The sequence below is a fragment of the Triturus cristatus genome, chromosome 8, assembly GCF_964204655.1.
Source record: "Triturus cristatus chromosome 8, aTriCri1.1, whole genome shotgun sequence".
NCBI classification, from domain to species: Eukaryota; Metazoa; Chordata; class Amphibia; order Caudata; family Salamandridae; genus Triturus; species Triturus cristatus.
In genome coordinates this window covers 1,555,103,403-1,555,123,348 of record NC_140591.1, presented here as the reverse complement: position 1 = coordinate 1,555,123,348, position 19,946 = coordinate 1,555,103,403, and positions in this window count along the sequence as shown.

The window sequence follows — 19,946 nt, the reverse complement described above, 5'->3', positions numbered from 1 at the left end:
ATGAATTAATGCATACCTTTCGCACTAGATAGAGGCCTCTCCCACTAGTCTAGCAGTAGGCACGGACAGAACAACCGTGGCATAGAGATAATGTGTGCTCGGCCTCAGAGTCGAAATTCATCCTACTGTACTTCTTTGTTTTAGCTGCATCTGCTTGTAAAATTCCATTATGGGTGGGTCTTCCTTGGTCCTGAAATGTACATAATGTATCTCTATGTTTGCTGAAGTCAGTCCTCTCTGCAGCATCCTTAAGTGACTGGGCAGACGGGGCTCTTCTCGAGTGTATCTGAATAAACATATACTTGGTTGTATTCTCTACTGTCTGACCGACTCTTCATTTGTATGGAAGGCTGAGAGGTTGTAGGAAGGTGGATATCTGACTATGGTTACCCCCAAATTTTTGCCTAGTGTCTAGCTGGTTTTTAGACTTAGTTGGCCTGAGATCCTGCCATTCAGGATCTCAGCCTGCTGTTCTCTCTACTAAATTAAAACTATGCACCCTAGGTGCATAACCAATTGGAAGTGGATCACCCTGTCAGCCCCTGTACCAGTGTACACTAGGTACCCAGGGCATTGGTGTATCTAAGGCCTGCCAGGGGCTGAAGCATGTATTATGCCACCCCAGGCTTGGCCTAACAAATTTGACACAACTGGCTGATCACTCAGCTGGGGTAAGTTGGTGTAACCACCTCTTACTTAGGTGTAGTATACCTATACCTAACCTTAAATGGGACACATGTTAACCTATAAGTCACTCCTATGGCAGGCCTTAACAATCCTGAAGGCAGAGTGCTTGGTTCCATGTGAGATGGTGCTCTGGCATGAGCTGAGCCTGTCTGCAGTGGTCGGAACAACTTCCTTCTAATGTTTCCAGATATCGTCATACCATATACTCTTAAGTGCATTATGAACCTCGCGGTTAAATGCTAACTTTGGTTTGGCTTTATCAAAACATGTCGAGTAAGGTGTCATACGAATTGGAATACTAACCCCTCGCCAATTCTGGCGACGGGGTTAGCCTTCCACCCTTCTAGAGGGACACGACATGTACAGTACCTGAAACCCGGGTAAAATCAGACATAGCCTCAGCTCCACAAAATGGATGCTGCCACCACAGACACAAGTCTGCCCTCCTGCTGCTGGGAGTCCTTCCAGCTTGGGAGACGTGGACAAAGGGTTTCCTGCCAGGGGAGGTGCGTGCACCACCCCAGACAGGATTTTGTGTATTGGTCAGGTAGGGCTTGAAAGAAACCAGACATGCCTGAGGCTCACAAGGAGCCTCGGTGCATATGCCAGTTCAAACCGGTCCTGGGGCACACCAGTCCCGGGCCTGGGGCGAGCTGGACAAAGGATTGGGGGTGTAACCACCCCCCTTCCTGGTCCCACCCTTAGGGAGGGACCTAGCAGGTAGTCCGGCCCCTAGAATCCGCTTAAAGGTAGGAGCTTGTTCTGCTTGGGTTTTCGGATCAGATAGAACCCGCTCATCAGAGCCTCACTAACCCAGCCAGAACGTTACCCCCTCCCTAGAACCTATTTACAATAGTGCAACCACATATATCTATCACCTAAGGACAGGGAATTCCTACTATACATACCAAGACCTCTTATAATCGGCGGCCTCGCGATCCCATACGGATCCAGACCTCTCTGCCCATACACGACAGTATCACAAGTGGCGGCCTCGCGATCCCATACGAATCCAGACCTCTCTGCCCATACGACAGTATCACAAGTGGCGGCCTCGCGATCCCATACGAATCCAGACCTCTCTGCCCATACGACAGTATCACAAGTGGCGGCCTCGCGATCCCATACGAATCCAGACCTCTCTACCCAGACGGCAGTCTCAGCACAATCGGCGGCCTTGCGATCCCATACGAATCCAGACCTCTCTACCCAGACGGCAGTCTCAGCACAATCGGCGGCCTCGCGATCCCATACGAATCCAGACCTCTCTGCCCATACGACAGTATCACAAGTGGCGGCCTCGCGATCCCATACGAATCCAGACCTCTCTACCCAGACGGCAGTCTCAGCACAATCGGCGGCCTCGCGATCCCATACGAATCCAGACCTCTCTGCCCATACGACAGTATCACAAGTGGCGGCCTCGCGATCCCATACGAATCCAGACCTCTCTACCCAGATGGCAGTCTCAGCACAATCGGCGGCCTCGTGATCCCATACGAATCCAGACCTCTCTGCCCATACGACAGTATCACAAGTGGCGGCCTCGCGATCCCATACGAATCCAGACCTCTCTACCCAGACGGCAGTCTCAGCACAATCGGCGGCCTCGCGATCCCATACGAATCCAGACCTCTCTGCCCATACGACAGTATCACAAGTGGCGGCCTCGCGATCCCATACGAATCCAGACCTCTCTACCCAGACGGCAGTCTCAGCACAATCGGCGGTCTCGCGATCCCATACGAATCCAGACCTCTCTGCCCATACGACAGTATTACAAGTGGCGGCCTCGCGATCCCATACGAATCCAGACCTCTCTACCCAGACGGCAGTCTCAGCACAATCGGCGGCCTCGCGATCCCCTACGAATCCAGACCTCTCTGCCCATACGACAGTATCACAAGTGGCGGCCTCGCGATCCTATACGAATCCAGACCTCTCTACCTAGACGGCAGTCTCATACGACAGTTCATCCTATGATCACCATAACATACAAAAAGGGAATCAGTCTCACTATTCATCAGATCACACAAGGATTGCCAGTTCGAGCATAGCCTGTTCTCAGGTTCGGGGGGCTCCTCTTTCCCTTATTCAGTTACCACTTACCTGATCAGGGTTAACATCTGTTCATGTAGCCGCAGCTGACTAGAAGAATAGGCTACCCTCTCATACAAGAACACGCAGCACATGTTGGTTCACTACAAACTGGGTACTTTATTACTCATTACATACACAATCACATAACATTACAATATAACACATAACCTGCAAAGAAAAGTGAAAGATTAAGTTGTACACTCTAATAAGAAAGGGTCGACATCACCTTAGTAGTATGTAGCCTGCACTCAGTGGTCATCTAGGTTCCCTTCTCGTCTGTGCCTCGGCTCGCCTGGAATCACCCTTCTCCGAGTCACTGGGACCTCTTCCTTATCGGCTACTCTCTCCTCTCTGGCTATTCTGCTAGGAGAGCATCTGTCTCTCGGTTCTTCTCCGCCTTCAAGATGGCGTCTGTCTTCCCTGGAATAAGTAGTAGCTTTACTGCTAACGGCTAGATGCCGCCTACGGACTGAACATGTAACTGCCTCAGACTTTCACTAATATAGAGGTGCGTTTCCTCATGGAAAATTCCGGCCCGTAACCTGCCGCCCACCAAATTCTTGTACCTCCCCGTACCAAGGACACGTTCCCAGCCGGCCGGCCTGATGTAGTGTCTTCGGCATGAAGAAAAATACAATCCTTCGATAAGGGCCAGCCTGAACCGGTTCTCTCCAAGCGAATAACACCTCATAACTAAAACATTACATTTGACCTAGAAGCATCCCAAGCTGCCGGAGCAGAAAGAAAGATGGAGTCTCTCCCGTTTGAGGCCTACCAGGCCTGAATTCAGCACAGCTCCATGAAATACCCTCACTACAGGACAGGTTATCCCTAATACTAACGAAATAGGCTCCATTCACTACTCTAACCCTTAGACTTGAATGATAAGAGACTGAAGTCACATTCCATCATTGTTCCTCACAAGAAGGCCGGGATAATCGAGCAGAACATTTCACCCTTGACTTCAGTCTATTATACATTCATTAAACAGAACTAATATCTGTGGAAGAATAATATGAAACAAGACTAACTGATCTATGTCTAGTACCAGGTGTGCAGAATTGAAGTAGTGAAGGAATACACTGAATAAAGCAACAGATAGAAATCAAAATGCCGATAGTAATCAGAATACCTCCTAATATCTGACGTAACATATGCAAATCAGGTAACCAATTAAAGAGCCAGTCAAACCAGCCCTGGTCAATGTGTTTTCTAACTTCTTCTGTCAAGTCATGTAGTTTATCAATGTGAGCTTGAATGGATTTTGTATGATCCAACAAGTTAAAACAACAAAGACCCTCAAAATCAGAACAATCGTGTCCATGTTTAAGCAAAAGATAATCAATGGCCGCTCGATTTTGCAAGATAGCCCTACGTTCACCCTGGGCGTCTAATAGCATGTCAGACAGGACTGTAGAAGTATGATTGATGGATTTCACCATCCAGCAGGCCATTTTCCCAATAGATTTGGCATTATAAACTGCCAAAGCAGGAACACCAACAATTGAAATAGCCAGGCTAAGGTATTCAGACTTGGAATATAAATGCAAAGATGAGTCACAATCCTCCTGTAACCTCACTGTATCTCGAATCACACGAGAGTTGGCATTCGGATGTGGAGAAAACATTAACAAGCTCAGTCTAGTAATGGCACAAGGGCCTCCAGAAATATTTGCGGGAATATATGGCCAGGAAGTATTACCACATGAGAAAAGCCATCCGGCAGGTAGTAACATCGTGCGATAATGACTGGGGGTAACTACCAAACTCTTGCAAGTCATGTTATTCTGAACAGAAGTACATGTTTTCGGTGTCCTTTGAAGGCACAAAGTTCGTTCATGAGCGGTGAATGAAGTGGCACCTTTCAATCTTAAACGCATACATTCAGAAATCGCACTAGGATCACAAGTAAGGAAAAAACACAAATCACCCTGTGTGATATTATAGGTAACTATTTGGGACTGGATGGGGGGTATCGGGTCTGACAGTACAGTACACAAGGGGCAATACTCATGGGCAGCGAAATCGCCCAGAAGAACATTGGGGCGAGCATTTGATATATTAAAAATATGAGTCAAAGTCTCCAATGAAGCAGGGACAGCAACTAAACAAGTCGCTAGAATGTCCGTCACCGATCTCATCGGTGTCAAGCAGAAATGAGGGGCTTTAGTCACTTGTTTGGCTAAGGTAATCCAAAAGTTCGACGACGAATCCCACGCAGCGAAGGAACGCGACACTCGGGTTCTCAACTCAGCCCGGGTTGATGGGATCCCTCCTCTCTCGTCGTACCAGCCCAAAAGGAGTCCAACGCCGACACATCCTGCAGCAACAGTCCAAAGAATGATCTGAAAGAGAATCAAATACAGGCATTATTCATTCTCGTAAGTAACATTTGTCAGCCGGGACTGCTTCCCAGCTATCTTTCCCTGGTCTCATAACTAAAATGGTGTTGTCTTGACCGGTTGCAATGACTTCTGCTTGTTCAGGGGGATTCTTAGGCGACTGCACCCAAACTCTGGCCCCAGGATTATCTGTGGAGCCAAAACCTTTCTGGCCTCGTACAGTTAGCAACGTTGGGGCAGTGCCTTTTGTGATCTCACCACTGAAAACAGGCATTATTAGCAATTGAGCCACTCGGTCAGTTTGATGTATCAGTAAGTCAACCTCACTGCTATTCAGCAGGAGCACCTTAATCTCTCCCTGATAATCACTATCAATGATTCCTCCAAGCACCTGAATGCCTTTTACAGCCAGCCCCGATCTAGGGGCGATTAATCCGAAATTTCCAGTTGGTATATGAACACCAACACCAGTTTCAATGATGACTCGATCCTTACTTTTTATAACGGTGTCATCCATGGCATGCAGGTCTAAACCTGCCGACCCTGGGGTCGCTCTACATGGAGCCAAAGCTCCGGGAGTAATCTCCCAGTACATCACGGTCTCTCTGATTTCATTGGGCTTAGCATCAACATTCGGAGGAAACAAACGCATAAGTGGGGATTCAGCATTTAGAAAAGGACGGTTATTCAAAATCAATAACGCTTGAGGCAAAAAGTCTCGCCAATTCTTATACTTGTCATCTGTTAATTTACGTAATTGATCTTTCAGCAGGCCATTCAACCTCTCCACAAGACCCGAGGCCTGTGGATAATATGGTATATGAAACACCCATTCAATATTGTTTTCCACACAGAATTCCTGTACCAATCTTCCACGAAAATGGGATGCATTATCAGATTGAATTTGGAATGGCACACCATAATACATCATAATCAATTCCAATGTTTTAATAGTATTCAATTGGGTAGCTTGCTTACAGGGAAGGGCCACCAACAGGCCACTGTATGTATCAACAATGGTGCAAACATATTGACAATTCCTACTCATAGGAAGTGGACCAATGTAATCAATCTGCCAAATTTGAGCGGGCAATTTCCCGCGATGTAAATGACCTTTAACAATTTGGGGCACTTTGCGCTGCCTGATATGCTGACAAATGGGACAATGTAGAATAACATTTTTGATTAAATCTAGGGGAATATAAATTCCTCGATCAGCAGCCCACCTGCTAGTGGCTTTCTCTCCAAAGTGTCCTGCTTTCTGGTGGGCCCATTTCGCCAATCCCGCAATATCAGAATCTTGCCCGTCCACCACTGCCTTAGCAATTTTAGAATTCTCATCTGCAATGTTATGAAAGAATTTGTCAAGAGAGTCTATCGGGGTATGAGCATCCACATGGAAGATTGTAACAGTACTCTGTGGGAGCATTTCCCAAATCTCCTGCCATAATTCTTTTCCCCACAGTTCTTTTGAATGGATTCTCCAACTATGGGAATGCCAAGTCGGTAACCAAACTGCCAACCCATTGGCAGTAGACCAAGAATCGGTGAAAATATGACATGTGCCAGGTAACTCTTGTTTCAGAACTTGATAAACAGCATAGAGTTCAGCAAATTGACTGCTCTTACCCTCACCAGTTGTACTCAGCAATTTTTGTGTGATCGGATTATAGGACACCGCCTTCCAATGCCGTTTCGTCCCTATGAACCTTGCTGAACCATCCGTAAACCAGACATGGTTTCTGTCCTCTGCGGACAAATCATCAAAAGGTCTACCCCACTTAACAGGAGACTCCTGTACTAAAGGTACGGAACATTCACTCTCAGTCTCAGTTGATGGCGCCCGTGCCACCTGCTCATGCAAAGATGCAACTCCTTTTTGTCCCACACGTGCCCTGTCTTGTATATACCATTTCCATTTAATCACACTCGCCTCTTGAGCGTGTCCAATTCGGTGAGTTTTCGGCGAACTCATAACCCACTGCATGATAGGAATTTCAGGTCGCAAAACTATATCATGTCCCAAAGTCAATTGCTCGGTATCCACCAGAGCCCAATAACATGCAAGTAACTGTTTCTCAAAAGGTGTATAACGCTCACCAGCATCAGGTAACTTTTTGGTCCAGAAACCTAACGGTACTCTACTCCTGCCTTGTTTCTGCCACAAACTCCAATTCGCATAAAGGCCTTGTACAGACACATTCAAATCCACATCACCATCACATACAGGCCATAAATCCAGAGCATGCTGAATTGCTTCTTTTGCCAGACTGAACGCATCTTGCTGTGGTTTATCCCATTCAAATGCATTCTTTTTACGAGTGACCTGGTACAAAGGGGCCAATATTTGACTTAAATGAGGAATATGCTGGCGCCAAAAACCAAACAAGCCAATGAAGCTTTGGGCTTCTTTCCTATTCCTCGGAACTGCAAAAAAAAGAATTTTCTGTTTAACCTGAGGGATCACTTCTCGGTGCCCCTCATGCCAATTAATGCCCAAAAATTTCACAGCCTGGGACGGACCTTGTAATTTATCCGGGTTGATTTCCCAACCTTTCTCACGCAAGCACTCAATGACTCTATCTAATTGGGTCTGAACTTCCTCTTGTGTTTCGCCTTGGATCAAAATATCATCAATATAGTGACATATCTGAATTTGCGGATGAACCGGTACCTCAGCCAAATGCTCTGCCACCAGCCGGTGACATATCGTAGGACTATGCACATAGCCCTGGGGAAGACTTCTAAACGTCATCTGACGCCCGTTCCACGTAAAACTGAATTGTTCCTGACACTCAGGGGCAATCGGAATCGAAAAGAAAGCATTAGCAGTATCAATGGACGCATACCATGTACCTGGATGTTTTTGGATTCTTTCAATTAGGGTAATAACATCCGGTACTGCAACAGTCAAAGAGGGTGTGTGTCTATTCAATTCTCGATAATCAACAGTCATGCGCCAAGAATTATCACTCTTTCGTACAGGCCAAACAGGATTATTCCAAGCAGAAGTAACTGGGGTTATAACTCCTGCATCCACCAACTCCTGAATAGTGGTACTAATCTCTTCATGACCACCTGGAATACGATACTGCTTCTGACGAACCACTTTTGTCGCCTGGGGAACTTTTATGGGGGGCATTCTTAAACGACCAACCCGTACAGGCCTGGACGATATATAATGTTTAGTTCCAAATTGGTAACATCCATCATCTAAGTGCAAAGTCATTCCTTTCAAAATATCAATTCCAATTATGAATTCTAAGAGTGGCACCACTAATACAGAGTATTCTTTTCTAGGAATTCTACCTATTCTCATTTCAAGTAAAGTTTGAACTGCGGGAGTTTCCTTTCCACCTAATCCGGTAATTGTAAAAGGCTGACCTTTAAACTTCTTTGATTTTCCATGAATAAGAGTGGCCTCCGCTCCTGTATCTACCAATGCTCGGGCCCTTTGGATATTACGATGTCTCCAATAAATATCAATATCTACATAGGGTCTATTATCTCTGTGAGCCCATCTGTGTACTGGAGCTTGACCTATTTCCTAGTCATCTTTACTGCGTTCTGTGTACCAGGATAAATCAGGATAAAGACTCTCACGTTTCCCAGGTATCGATACCTCCTGTTCATATCCATCTCCATTACGAAATGGATTCCTGTTCTCTGCATTGTACTGCGGGTTTCGATCGGCCAATATGTGTCGATCCTCTCTCCTTCTCAACTCAGGGGATTGATCCCTATCATCTCTACGTCTGCTGTTAACATAATCATCTCTCCCCCTCTCTCTTTCCCCCTCTCTCTCCCTGTCTCTCTCACGACGGGGGGACAAATCACGTACATAACGTCGATCATCACGACGATCAGAGCGCCCACGGCGGTCGTCATCACCGGTACCGTCAGAAAAACCACGATCACACTCAGTTGTCCGAACACGCCGGGCACCCTCCTTTCGATCCAAGCCACGTTTGCGAAACATTTCCCACAAACGAGAAGTAGTCTCACCATCAATGTCCTCCTTCCGCACACCATCGGCCATAAGACCAAAAAACATATCACGTCTAGTAAGTTTATTGTCACCAGGAGTACGAGTGTCAGGCCGGGACTGCCGTTCAGGTTTAAACCACTCACCCAACTCACCGAGTTGGCGTACCGATTCCAGCACCACAGATAACATGTTACCAGTCTGATTAATCAATAAAGTCATCATGACCTGCTTATAAGCAACAGGGGAAGAACGAATAATACGATTCCGCACAGAAGATGTCAAGAAACCATCAAGCAACCTGTCAGCAGTATTTAGAAAAATTGCCGTTTTCATCACCTCCTCTTTGAGACGTTGCGAAGCATCGCGCAAAGTATACCACGGTTTGTCATTCACAGGCCAGTCAGACTCAGTAGGATATTTTTGATTACAACCCTCAGTCGCCAATTGAAGCAAAGAAATTTGACCACCAACATTAAAGTTACGAAAATGATCCTGTACAGTAGAATCCGAACTCAAGGAACAAAACTTCAAACAATCGCCAGCATCCAACATAATGCCAGCAGCGCCCAGTTCATAAAGGCGCACCATCCATGTGAGTAAGGTCTCACCAGCTCGCTGCCGAAATCGCTGCAAAATATCACTAATTTCTTGTTGAGTAAAATCCTCCAAAGAGTCTAAAGCAATACCATTCGGAGCACCGGGAGCCTGCTGCAACTTCCGCCGAAAAACTGGATGCACCGAGACCGCGGGACGAGCATCACAAGGAGCTCGACCAGTACACGTAGAGGAACAATCAGTGTAAGAAGCATCGACCCCGCTCGAAGGACGAGCGCAATCACGGGGTGCACCATCAGAGGCGCAAGAAGCAGACTTACAATCACGGCCGGAGCGAGAGGACTCGCGCTTGGCAGACTCCTCACCCGAGGAAGGAGAATCACTCGAGTTCCAGATATTACCATCCCATTCATCAGGATTCCAATCCAGTCCGGCTTTCGCCACGACCAGACGCACCTTTCGCGTCGAAACCCGACCACGCCGATTCTTGTATTTATAACGAGCAATTCGCACAGCCGCCCTCTCGGCAATAGTTTGGTACGTCTCAAGTTTATCAGCAAGCAACTTATTTTGACATCGCAACAAAGTATGAGCATTCTGAATCTCAACAAAGTTCGCTTCCAAATCCTTATGCAAGTTCTGTAACTTCAACAACCTCTCATGCAGAATCCTGTACGCAGACAGAACAATCCAACCTCTGCGCCCCAAAACGGGAAGCTCATCACCCTTAGATACCGGCGCCTTCTGTAAACAAGTAATCACATTAGCCGGCTCCGCCAGCTCCAAAAAAGAATTCCAATTCTCACTCAAACCAGTAGAATCAGCCCACTCACGGGCTAAGGCTTCATAAGGCGTTGAATCCCAGCCGGGAATATCAACGGGCAACTTAAAAGTAGATTTCGACTTTCTAGAAAACATTTCGGAAAAGAAAGAAAAAGAGAAAAAGAAAAAAAAGAAAGAGAAAAGAAAACTACACACAATTATATACAAATAATATACAAACGAAACCACGCACGCGCCGAAAGCAAACACGATACAACCACAACGCACACAGGTTTCGTAAACGGTTCGTGACGCCAAATGTTCTGCTTGGGTTTTCGGATCAGATAGAACCCGCTCATCAGAGCCTCACTAACCCAGCCAGAACGTTACCCCCTCCCTAGAACCTATTTACAATAGTGCAACCACATATATCTATCACCTAAGGACAGGGAATTCCTACTATACATACCAAGACCTCTTATAATCGGCGGCCTCGCGATCCCATACGGATCCAGACCTCTCTGCCCATACACGACAGTATCACAAGTGGCGGCCTCGCGATCCCATACGAATCCAGACCTCTCTGCCCATACGACAGTATCACAAGTGGCGGCCTCGCGATCCCATACGAATCCAGACCTCTCTACCCAGACGGCAGTCTCAGCACAATCGGCGGCCTCGCGATCCCATACGAATCCAGACCTCTCTACCCAGACGGCAGTCTCAGCACAATCGGCGGCCTCGCGATCCCATACGAATCCAGACCTCTCTGCCCATACGACAGTATCACAAGTGGCGGCCTCGCGATCCCATACGAATCCAGACCTCTCTACCCAGACGGCAGTCTCAGCACAATCGGCGGCCTCGCGATCCCATACGAATCCAGACCTCTCTGCCCATACGACAGTATCACAAGTGGCGGCCTCGCGATCCCATACGAATCCAGACCTCTCTACCCAGACGGCAGTCTCAGCACAATCGGTGGCCTCGCGATCCCATACGAATCCAGACCTCTCTGCCCATACGACAGTATCACAAGTGGCGGCCTCGCGATCCCATACGAATCCAGACCTCTCTACCCAGACGGCAGTCTCAGCACAATCGGCGGCCTCGCGATCCCATACGAATCCAGACCTCTCTGCCCATACGACAGTATCACAAGTGGCGGCCTCGCGATCCCATACGAATCCAGACCTCTCTACCCAGACGGCAGTCTCAGCACAATCGGCGGCCTCGCGATCCCATACGAATCCAGACCTCTCTGCCCATACGACAGTATCACAAGTGGCGGCCTCGCGATCCCATACGAATCCAGACCTCTCTACCCAGACGGCAGTCTCAGCACAATCGGCGGCCTCGCGATCCCCTACGAATCCAGACCTCTCTGCCCATACGACAGTATCACAAGTGGCGGCCTCGCGATCCTATACGAATCCAGACCTCTCTACCTAGACGGCAGTCTCATACAACAGTTCATCCTATGATCACCATAACATACAAAAAGGGAATCAGTCTCACTATTCATCAGATCACACAAGGATTGCCAGTTCGAGCATAGCCTGTTCTCAGGTTCGGGGGGCTCCTCTTTCCCTTATTCAGTTACCACTTACCTGATCAGGGTTAACATCTGTTCATGTAGCCGCAGCTGACTAGAAGAATAGGCTACCCTCTCATACAAGAACACGCAGCACATGTTGGTTCACTACAAACTGGGTACTTTATTACTCATTACATACACAATCACATAACATTACAATATAACACATAACCTGCAAAGAAAAGTGAAAGATTAAGTTGTACACTCTAATAAGAAAGGGTCGACATCACCTTAGTAGTATGTAGCCTGCACTCAGTGGTCATCTAGGTTCCCTTCTCGTCTGTGCCTCGGCTCGCCTGGAATCACCCTTCTCCGAGTCACTGGGACCTCTTCCTTATCGGCTACTCTCTCCTCTCTGGCTATTCTGCTAGGAGAGCATCTGTCTCTCGGTTCTTCTCCGCCTTCAAGATGGCGTCTGTCTTCCCTGGAATAAGTAGTAGCTTTACTGCTAACGGCTAGATGCCGCCTACGGACTGAACATGTAACTGCCTCAGACTTTCACTAATATAGAGGTGCGTTTCCTCATGGAAAATTCCGGCCCGTAACCTGCCGCCCACCAAATTCTTGTACCTCCCCGTACCAAGGACACGTTCCCAGCCGGCCGGCCTGATGTAGTGTCTTCGGCATGAAGAAAAATACAATCCTTCGATAAGGGCCGGCCTGAACCGGTTCTCTCCAAGCGAATAACACCTCATAACTAAAACGTTACATTTGACCTAGAAGCATCCCAAGCTGCCGGAGCAGAAAGAAAGATGGAGTCTCTCCCGTTTGAGGCCTACCAGGCCTGAATTCAGCACAGCTCCATGAAATACCCTCACTACAGGACAGGTTATCCCTAATACTAACGAATCTATCCCCTAGGCTATGTGTGCAAGCCCTGATCTATGGGGAAGAGCACAGAATCATGTCGAAGTGCCTAGTAAATAGGCTCCATTCACTACTCTAACCCTTAGACTTGAATGATAAGAGACTGAAGTCACATTCCATCATTGTTCCTCACAAGAAGGCCGGGAAAATCGAGCAGAACAGAGCTGTGTCCTAAGACTTCAGACATCCTGGAATCAACTTGAAACTAAGAAGAAGACGGGAACTTCGATGCTCTGCCGCACAGAGGACTGAAGCCAATCTCCCCTGTGGTCAGGGAGTGACCACCTTGCTAACGCAAGCACCATCCAGCGAATCAACGTCTGCTTTGCCTCCCGCCGGAGCCCGAGCCCAGAGACTGACAAGACCTGGACCTCCAGACCTCTCACCGCCCGATCCACAGTCCCTGAGAAGAGGAGACCCGTGGAGGCACCGAGACACGTGGAGCCAGCCATCTTGAAAAGACCACGACAAGCTGCAAGCGCAACAACCGAGGCTCCCTCCGAGTTGTGCTTTGGGATCTGAGAAGCCCAACACCCGAGCAGCATCTGCACCAAAGGTGAGCCCTCCAGCATCTCCACGATCTGCGTGGGGCCCTTCTGCATCTTGCCACTAGACGCGCCTAACCGGTTGCTGGCCCGCTGGCTAGTGGCCATCTTGGCGACGAACTTCAAAAACTACACCGCTGGTCTGGTTGCTCCAGACTGGCCCTTGCTCCCCTCCAAAGGAGCAATCCCTCTGACTTTGCTGGTCAGAGCCATCAGCTTATTTTGTTTTCCACAACAATTGCTTTTGCCAAGGCTTGTTTGCTTCGATCAAGTCGCCGACACTGCCGACAGCGAGAGCCTGCGTGGGACAGCTCATGAACTGACTCCTGGACGTCGTCGACCTTCAGGGACCACGTGGCTGCAGAGACAAGCTACACCTTCCTTCCTGTTTGCACCCGACATCGCCTGGTACCCACCTGGTGCCACGCTGGTCACTGGCTAGTGACTGTGAAAACTGTCCCCTCTGCTTACAGGTCTTCAACATCTCCGATCCACTCTTGGATCCACCGCATCTCTTCCGGACCGGCCGCCTGAAGCATCTTTGTCCGCAGGCTCCATTGAACAGATAGAAGAAACCCGACGCACTTCGACGCCTATGCACCCGCTTCCTGTGGGTGAGGTAAAGCTGGCACTCCGGTGCCCAAGTGTAGAGAATCATCTCTAGTGTCTGTGTTTCCAATCTTAAGTTCCTAGTCCATCCGGAAGATCCTCTTTGCAGTAACTTTGTACTTTTTACGCACCCATTGAAAACCTATGGGAGCTCGCGTGTGACTATTTGCTCTGCACACGCAACCCGTGGACCTCCTGGTCACTAACTGAAGTTAGCTCCTTGTAGGCCCAGCGATTCTAGAGGCCCTAGGCCTTTTCCCTTTTCTGTTCGTGGTACTTATACCACTATTTTAGTATATGGTTTGAGCGGCCACCAGGGCCTATCCATATAAAGTGCAACTTCTGTGTATTCTACTGTAATCTTGTTTGACGATTTGTGCTCCTGTGCTCATAAAGAGACTAGGGGTTACTTTGAGAAATAAATACATATATATTTTGAATATATATCTGTGTGGTGTCCTTTCATTGGTATAAAAGGGGGTTTCATTTGGTAAAACAGCTTGCTTAACACGTTTCACGAGTTTAGCCTCAAAGACTGCTTAGCCTACGCTACCACTAGGGCAGCTGGTCCGAAAAGGTTGACTTACAACCACACCATAAGGGTTGCTTGGCATGGTACAAGGTGGTCACTTTAACTAGTGAACATCATATACCAGGCCAACTTCTCACATTGGTGAGCAGCGGTTGGATTTGAGCTTGCTGTGTTTTACCATTGTAATCTCTTGGTTACCAATTGAAAGATCACATAGGTACCTGTAGGTACATATAAAACAAGATTAGATATACTTAAGTTCTACTGAACTTAGTTGTTGTAGAGCAAAGGGAGTAGCACACCCTAACTACAACTACTAGATAGGTTTAGTAGGTAAACCCAAGTGTAGGTAGATTGCAACACATCCACCCACACTTAAGAGCAATGGCTGGGGCAGAGGGGTCCAAGGTACCCATCTCTGTTGAGAGTGACCCCCAGAGGGCACCATCCATCTTTGCTACCCTAAATCAGAATGAGCTCAGGCATTTGGCAACTCTTAGAGGCCTTAAACAGCCCAAGAACCCTACCTCTGCTGAGCTCAGAGAACTCTTACAGAATGATGAAAATCAGAAAGAGCTCGAGAAAGCTTCCCAGTTAGCCCCCTTAGGGACAGGAACAGGAGGCCCCCCTTCTGAAGATGCCACTGAAGTACCCATTTCCAATAGCCATCCCTTAGATGAGCACCATACTACAGAGGAGGAAAGTGGTGGGGATACAGATGTGAGTGAGGATGAAGGGAGAACTAGCCCAGTGCCAAGTGTTATACTTGGCCCAGCTAAACTAAGGCTATTGGGGACTGACAATGGGATCATCCCATTGGATCTCCCCAGTGGACTTAACCAGGGGCTTGGGAGGCAAAGGAATCACTCAGGTGAATCTAATGCTTCTCATGCCTCTAGAGGCTCTCAAGGTCACTCCAGGAGAAGGATGACCACCCCTCAGAGGAGAGAGCATGAGGCCAGAATGCAGGAAGCCCAGCTGAGGATCAGGAAGCAGAAGTAGCCCTGATGGAAGAGAAACTGAACAAGGCTAGGCAACCTAGAGAGAGTGGGTCTATACCCACTGGTGGCAGCAATGTCCCTAGGGACAAAGATAGGGTCTTTGACAATAGGAACCTGTCCAAGGTTGTGCCCCCCTACAAAAGTGGGGATGATATCCACAAGTGGATGACTGCTCTTGAGAGAGCCTGCAAAGTACAGCAGGTTCCTGAAGACCAGTGGGCAGCAATATTATGGCTCTCCTTTGAAGGGAGAGGCAGAGATAGACTCCTCACTGTTAGAGAAGAGGATGTCAGAAATTACAGAGTCCTGAAGAGTGTCCTAGTTGATGGGTTAGGCTTAACCACTGAACAGTACAGGTTAATGTTCAGAGATACCCAGAAGACACAGACTCAGGACTGGTCTGAATATGTGGAATGTGCCACTAAGGCTTTGGAGGGTTGGTTGCTGGGAAGTAAGGTGTCTGATTATACAGGATTGTACAATTTGATGATGAGAGAGCAGATTTTAAGTAATTGTCAAAACCAGCTTCTCCATCAACACCTGGTAGCCTCAGATTTGACCTCTCCCCAAGAATTGGGAAAGAGGGCAGATAAATGGGTCAGGACCAGGATCAGGCCTAAAAACCAGGGTGGTGACCAAAAGAAAGATACCACCAAGCCTCAAGAGAAGGGTGGGGATAAAGCAAAAGAGAAATCTTCCTCAGGGCCCCAAAACTCCACACAGGGTGGTGGGTCCCAAGCTCCCTCCTCTACCACAGCTAAAAAGCCTTACTGCCATGAATGTAAAATTCCTGGGCATTGGAAAACTGACAGCAGTTGCCCAAAGGCTAAAAACAAAACTGTTCCTCCAATTACTCCTGTCACACCACCTATTACTGTCAGCAGTAATCCCCCAGGTGGTGGGAGTGCCCCCAGAAATGTGGGTGGGTTTACTTGGGGAACACAGGGGGACCCTGGCTTAGCCAATTCCCCTACAGCAACTACTCTTGTCTGTGATGGTGGCATGGGGTTTGCCAACTTCACTGCCTGTCCCAACACTTTGGGTAGGTACAGACAGGAACCCTACATCAATGGTACAAAAGCTGAGGCCTACAGAGACACTGGAGCTAGCATCACTATGGTGGCCCATTGGCTAGTTCCCTCTGAGCAGCTTTTGCCTGGTTTCTCCTACCAGGTGACTAACATTGATGGCAAACAGAACAGTCATCCCATGGCAGAGGTATGTCTCAGCTGGGGAGGGGTCACTGGCCCTAAAAGGGTAGCAGTGTCCCCAACCTTGCCTGTAGACTGCTTACTGGGGAATGACTTAGAACTCTCAGCTTGGGCTGGAGTTGAACAAGACACCCATTCTAAAATGGTAGGCCTTCCACAAAAGGGTAGTGGGGTTGTGACATTCACAACCCCTGTCCAAATAGATTTCCTCCCTGGAAAGGTTGGAAGGGCAGTGGTAGCCACAGCCCAGGCACAGACAGACTTCCCTGTAGAGACTGGCAGAGCTGTGACAGTCACAGCTCAAACACAAACTGAGTGCCCCCCTGAAAGGGTTGGCAAGGCTGTAATGGTCTCAGCCTATACTCAGACTGACATAGGTGTAGTGAAGCCTGAAACTATGGATCACTCCACACAAACAGAGAGTAGTGGGGAGGAAGAAAAGTCTCCCTCTCCCCAGACATTAGGAAAAGGTCAGCCTCCTCAGGGATCTTACCTCACCCCTTGTGAAGGAACTGCCCCAGAGGTAGCCAGGCCTGGCCTGGCAGAGCCTCTGATGTCAGTGGGCCCTTCCAAGGTGGGACCCAGTCTGGTGCAGGTAGCCTGCCTCTCTCTACCCTGCCTCAGTCAGCCCAGGGCTGCAGAGGTCAGGGAGGCCAGTGGACCCCCAGAGGGCCCCTGTCCACAAGAACCCCCCCATCAAAAGAATGAGGATTGCCTGGCTAGTAGCCCTAGTCAGGTGATGGGTAAAAACATTCCTGAGGGATCTCCTTTACAGGTAGTTAGGGACCTCCCCCAGAGGGATTCTGTTGGGCACAGGCAAACCTGGGACCTTAGGGCCCCAAACCTGACCTGTCCCTCCAGTAAGCCCACAAAAGGGACCCAGCCTCCAGCTTTAGGTAGCCAGAGGCTGACCCTGAGAGCACAGTGCAACTCAGTTAAGGAAAGAAAGGCATCCATGGTGAAGGATGATTGGAGGAAGCTGAGGCCTCACTTTGAGGACACTCACTTCAGTACTCCATCTCAACACCAGCCTTTTACTTTGCCAAGACACACCAAAGGTAGAGATTCCCTATGGTGGAGACCCTCTGATACCCTTAGGGTGAGGGATTGCTTAGTGGGCCATGAGACAGGGGGTAACCATGCCAGTGCTGGTTCCTCCTTATATGGCCACTTGGGCAATATAGGCTTACCTGGTCAAGGTCAGCCTTATCTCCCTTCGTTTGGGGGGGGGGGGTTGTGTAGGAAGGTGGATATCTGACTATGGTTACCCCCAAATTTTTGCCTAGTGTCTAGCTGGTTTTTCGACTTAGTTGGCCTGAGATCCTGCCATTCAGGATCTCAGCCTGCTGTTCTCTCTACTAAATTAAAACTATGCACCCTAGGTGCATAACCAATTGGAAGTGGATCACCCTGTCAGCCCCTGTACCAGTGTACACTAGGTACCCAGGGCATTGGTGTATCTAAGGCCTGCCAGGGGCTGAAGCATGTATTATGCCACCCCAGGCTTGGCCTAACAAATTTGACACAACTGGCTGATCACTCAGCTGGGGTAAGTTGGTGTAACCACCTCTTACTTAGGTGTAGTATACCTATACCTAACCTTAAATGGGACACATGTTAACCTATAAGTCACTCCTATGGCAGGCCTTAACAATCCTGAAGGCAGAGTGCTTGGTTCCATGTGAGATGGTGCTCTGGCATGAGCTGAGCCTGTCTGCAGTGGTCGGAACAACTTCCTTCTACTGTTTCCAGATATCGTCATACCATATACTCTTAAGTGCATTATGAACCTCGCGGTTAAATGCTAACTTTGGTTTGGCTTTATCAAAACATGTCGAGTAAGGTGTCATACGAATTGGAATACTAACCCCTCGCCAATTCTGGCGACGGGGTTAGCCTTCCACCCTTCTAGAGGGACACGACATGTACAGTACCTGAAACCCGGGTAAAATCAGACATAGCCTCAGCTCCACAAAATGGATGCTGCCACCACAGACACAAGTCTGCCCTCCTGCTGCTGGGAGTCCTTCCAGCTTGGGAGATGTGGACAAAGGGTTTCCTGCCAGGGGAGGTGCGTGCACCACCGCAGACAGGATTTTGTGTATTGGTCAGGTAGGGCTTGAAAGAAACCAGACATGCCTGAGGCTCACAAGGAGCCTCGGTGCATATGCCAGTTCAAACCGGTCCTGGGGCACACCAGTCCCGGGCCTGGGGCGAGCTGGACAAAGGATTGGGGGTGTAACCACCCCCCTTCCTGGTCCCACCCTTAGGGAGGGACCTAGCAGGTAGTCCGGCCCCTAGAATCCGCTTAAAGGTAGGAGCTGTGTCCTAAGACTTCAGACATCCTGGAATCAACTTGAAACTAAGAAGAAGACGGGAACTTCGACGCTCTGCCGCACAGAGGACTGAAGCCAATCTTCCCTGTGGTCAGGGAGTGACCACCTTGCTAACGTAAGCACCATCCAGCGAATCAACGTCTGCTTTGCCGCCGCCTCCCGCCGGAGCCCGAGCCCAGAGACTGACAAGACCTGGACCTCCAGACCTCTCACCGCCCGATCCACAGTCCCTGAGAAGAGGAGACCCATGGAGGCACCGAGACACGTGGAGCCAGCCATCTTGAAAAGACCACGACAAGCTGCAAGCGCAACAACCGAGGCTCCCTCCGAGTTGTGCTTTGAGATCTGAGAAGCCCAACACCCGAGCAGCATCTGCACCAAAGGTGAGCCCTCCAGCATCTCCACGATCTGCGTGGGGCCCTTCTGCATCTTGCCACTCGACGCGCCTAACCGGTTGCTGGCCCGCTGGCTAGTGGCCATCTTGGCGACGAACTTCAAAAACTACACCACTGGTCTGGTTGCTCCAGACTGGCCCTTGCTCCCCTCCAAAGGAGCAATCCCTCTGACCTTGCTGGTCAGAGCCATCAGCTTATTTCGTTTTCCACAACAATTGCTTTTGCCAAGGCTTGTTTGCTTCGATCAAGTCGCCAACACCGCCGACAGCGAGAGCCTGCGTGGGACAGCTCGTGAACCGACTCCTGGACGTCGTCGACCTTCAGGGACCACGTGGCTGCAGAGACAAGCTACACCTTCCTTCCTGTTTGCACCCGACATCGCCTGGTACCCACCTGGTGCCACGCTGGTCACTGGCTAG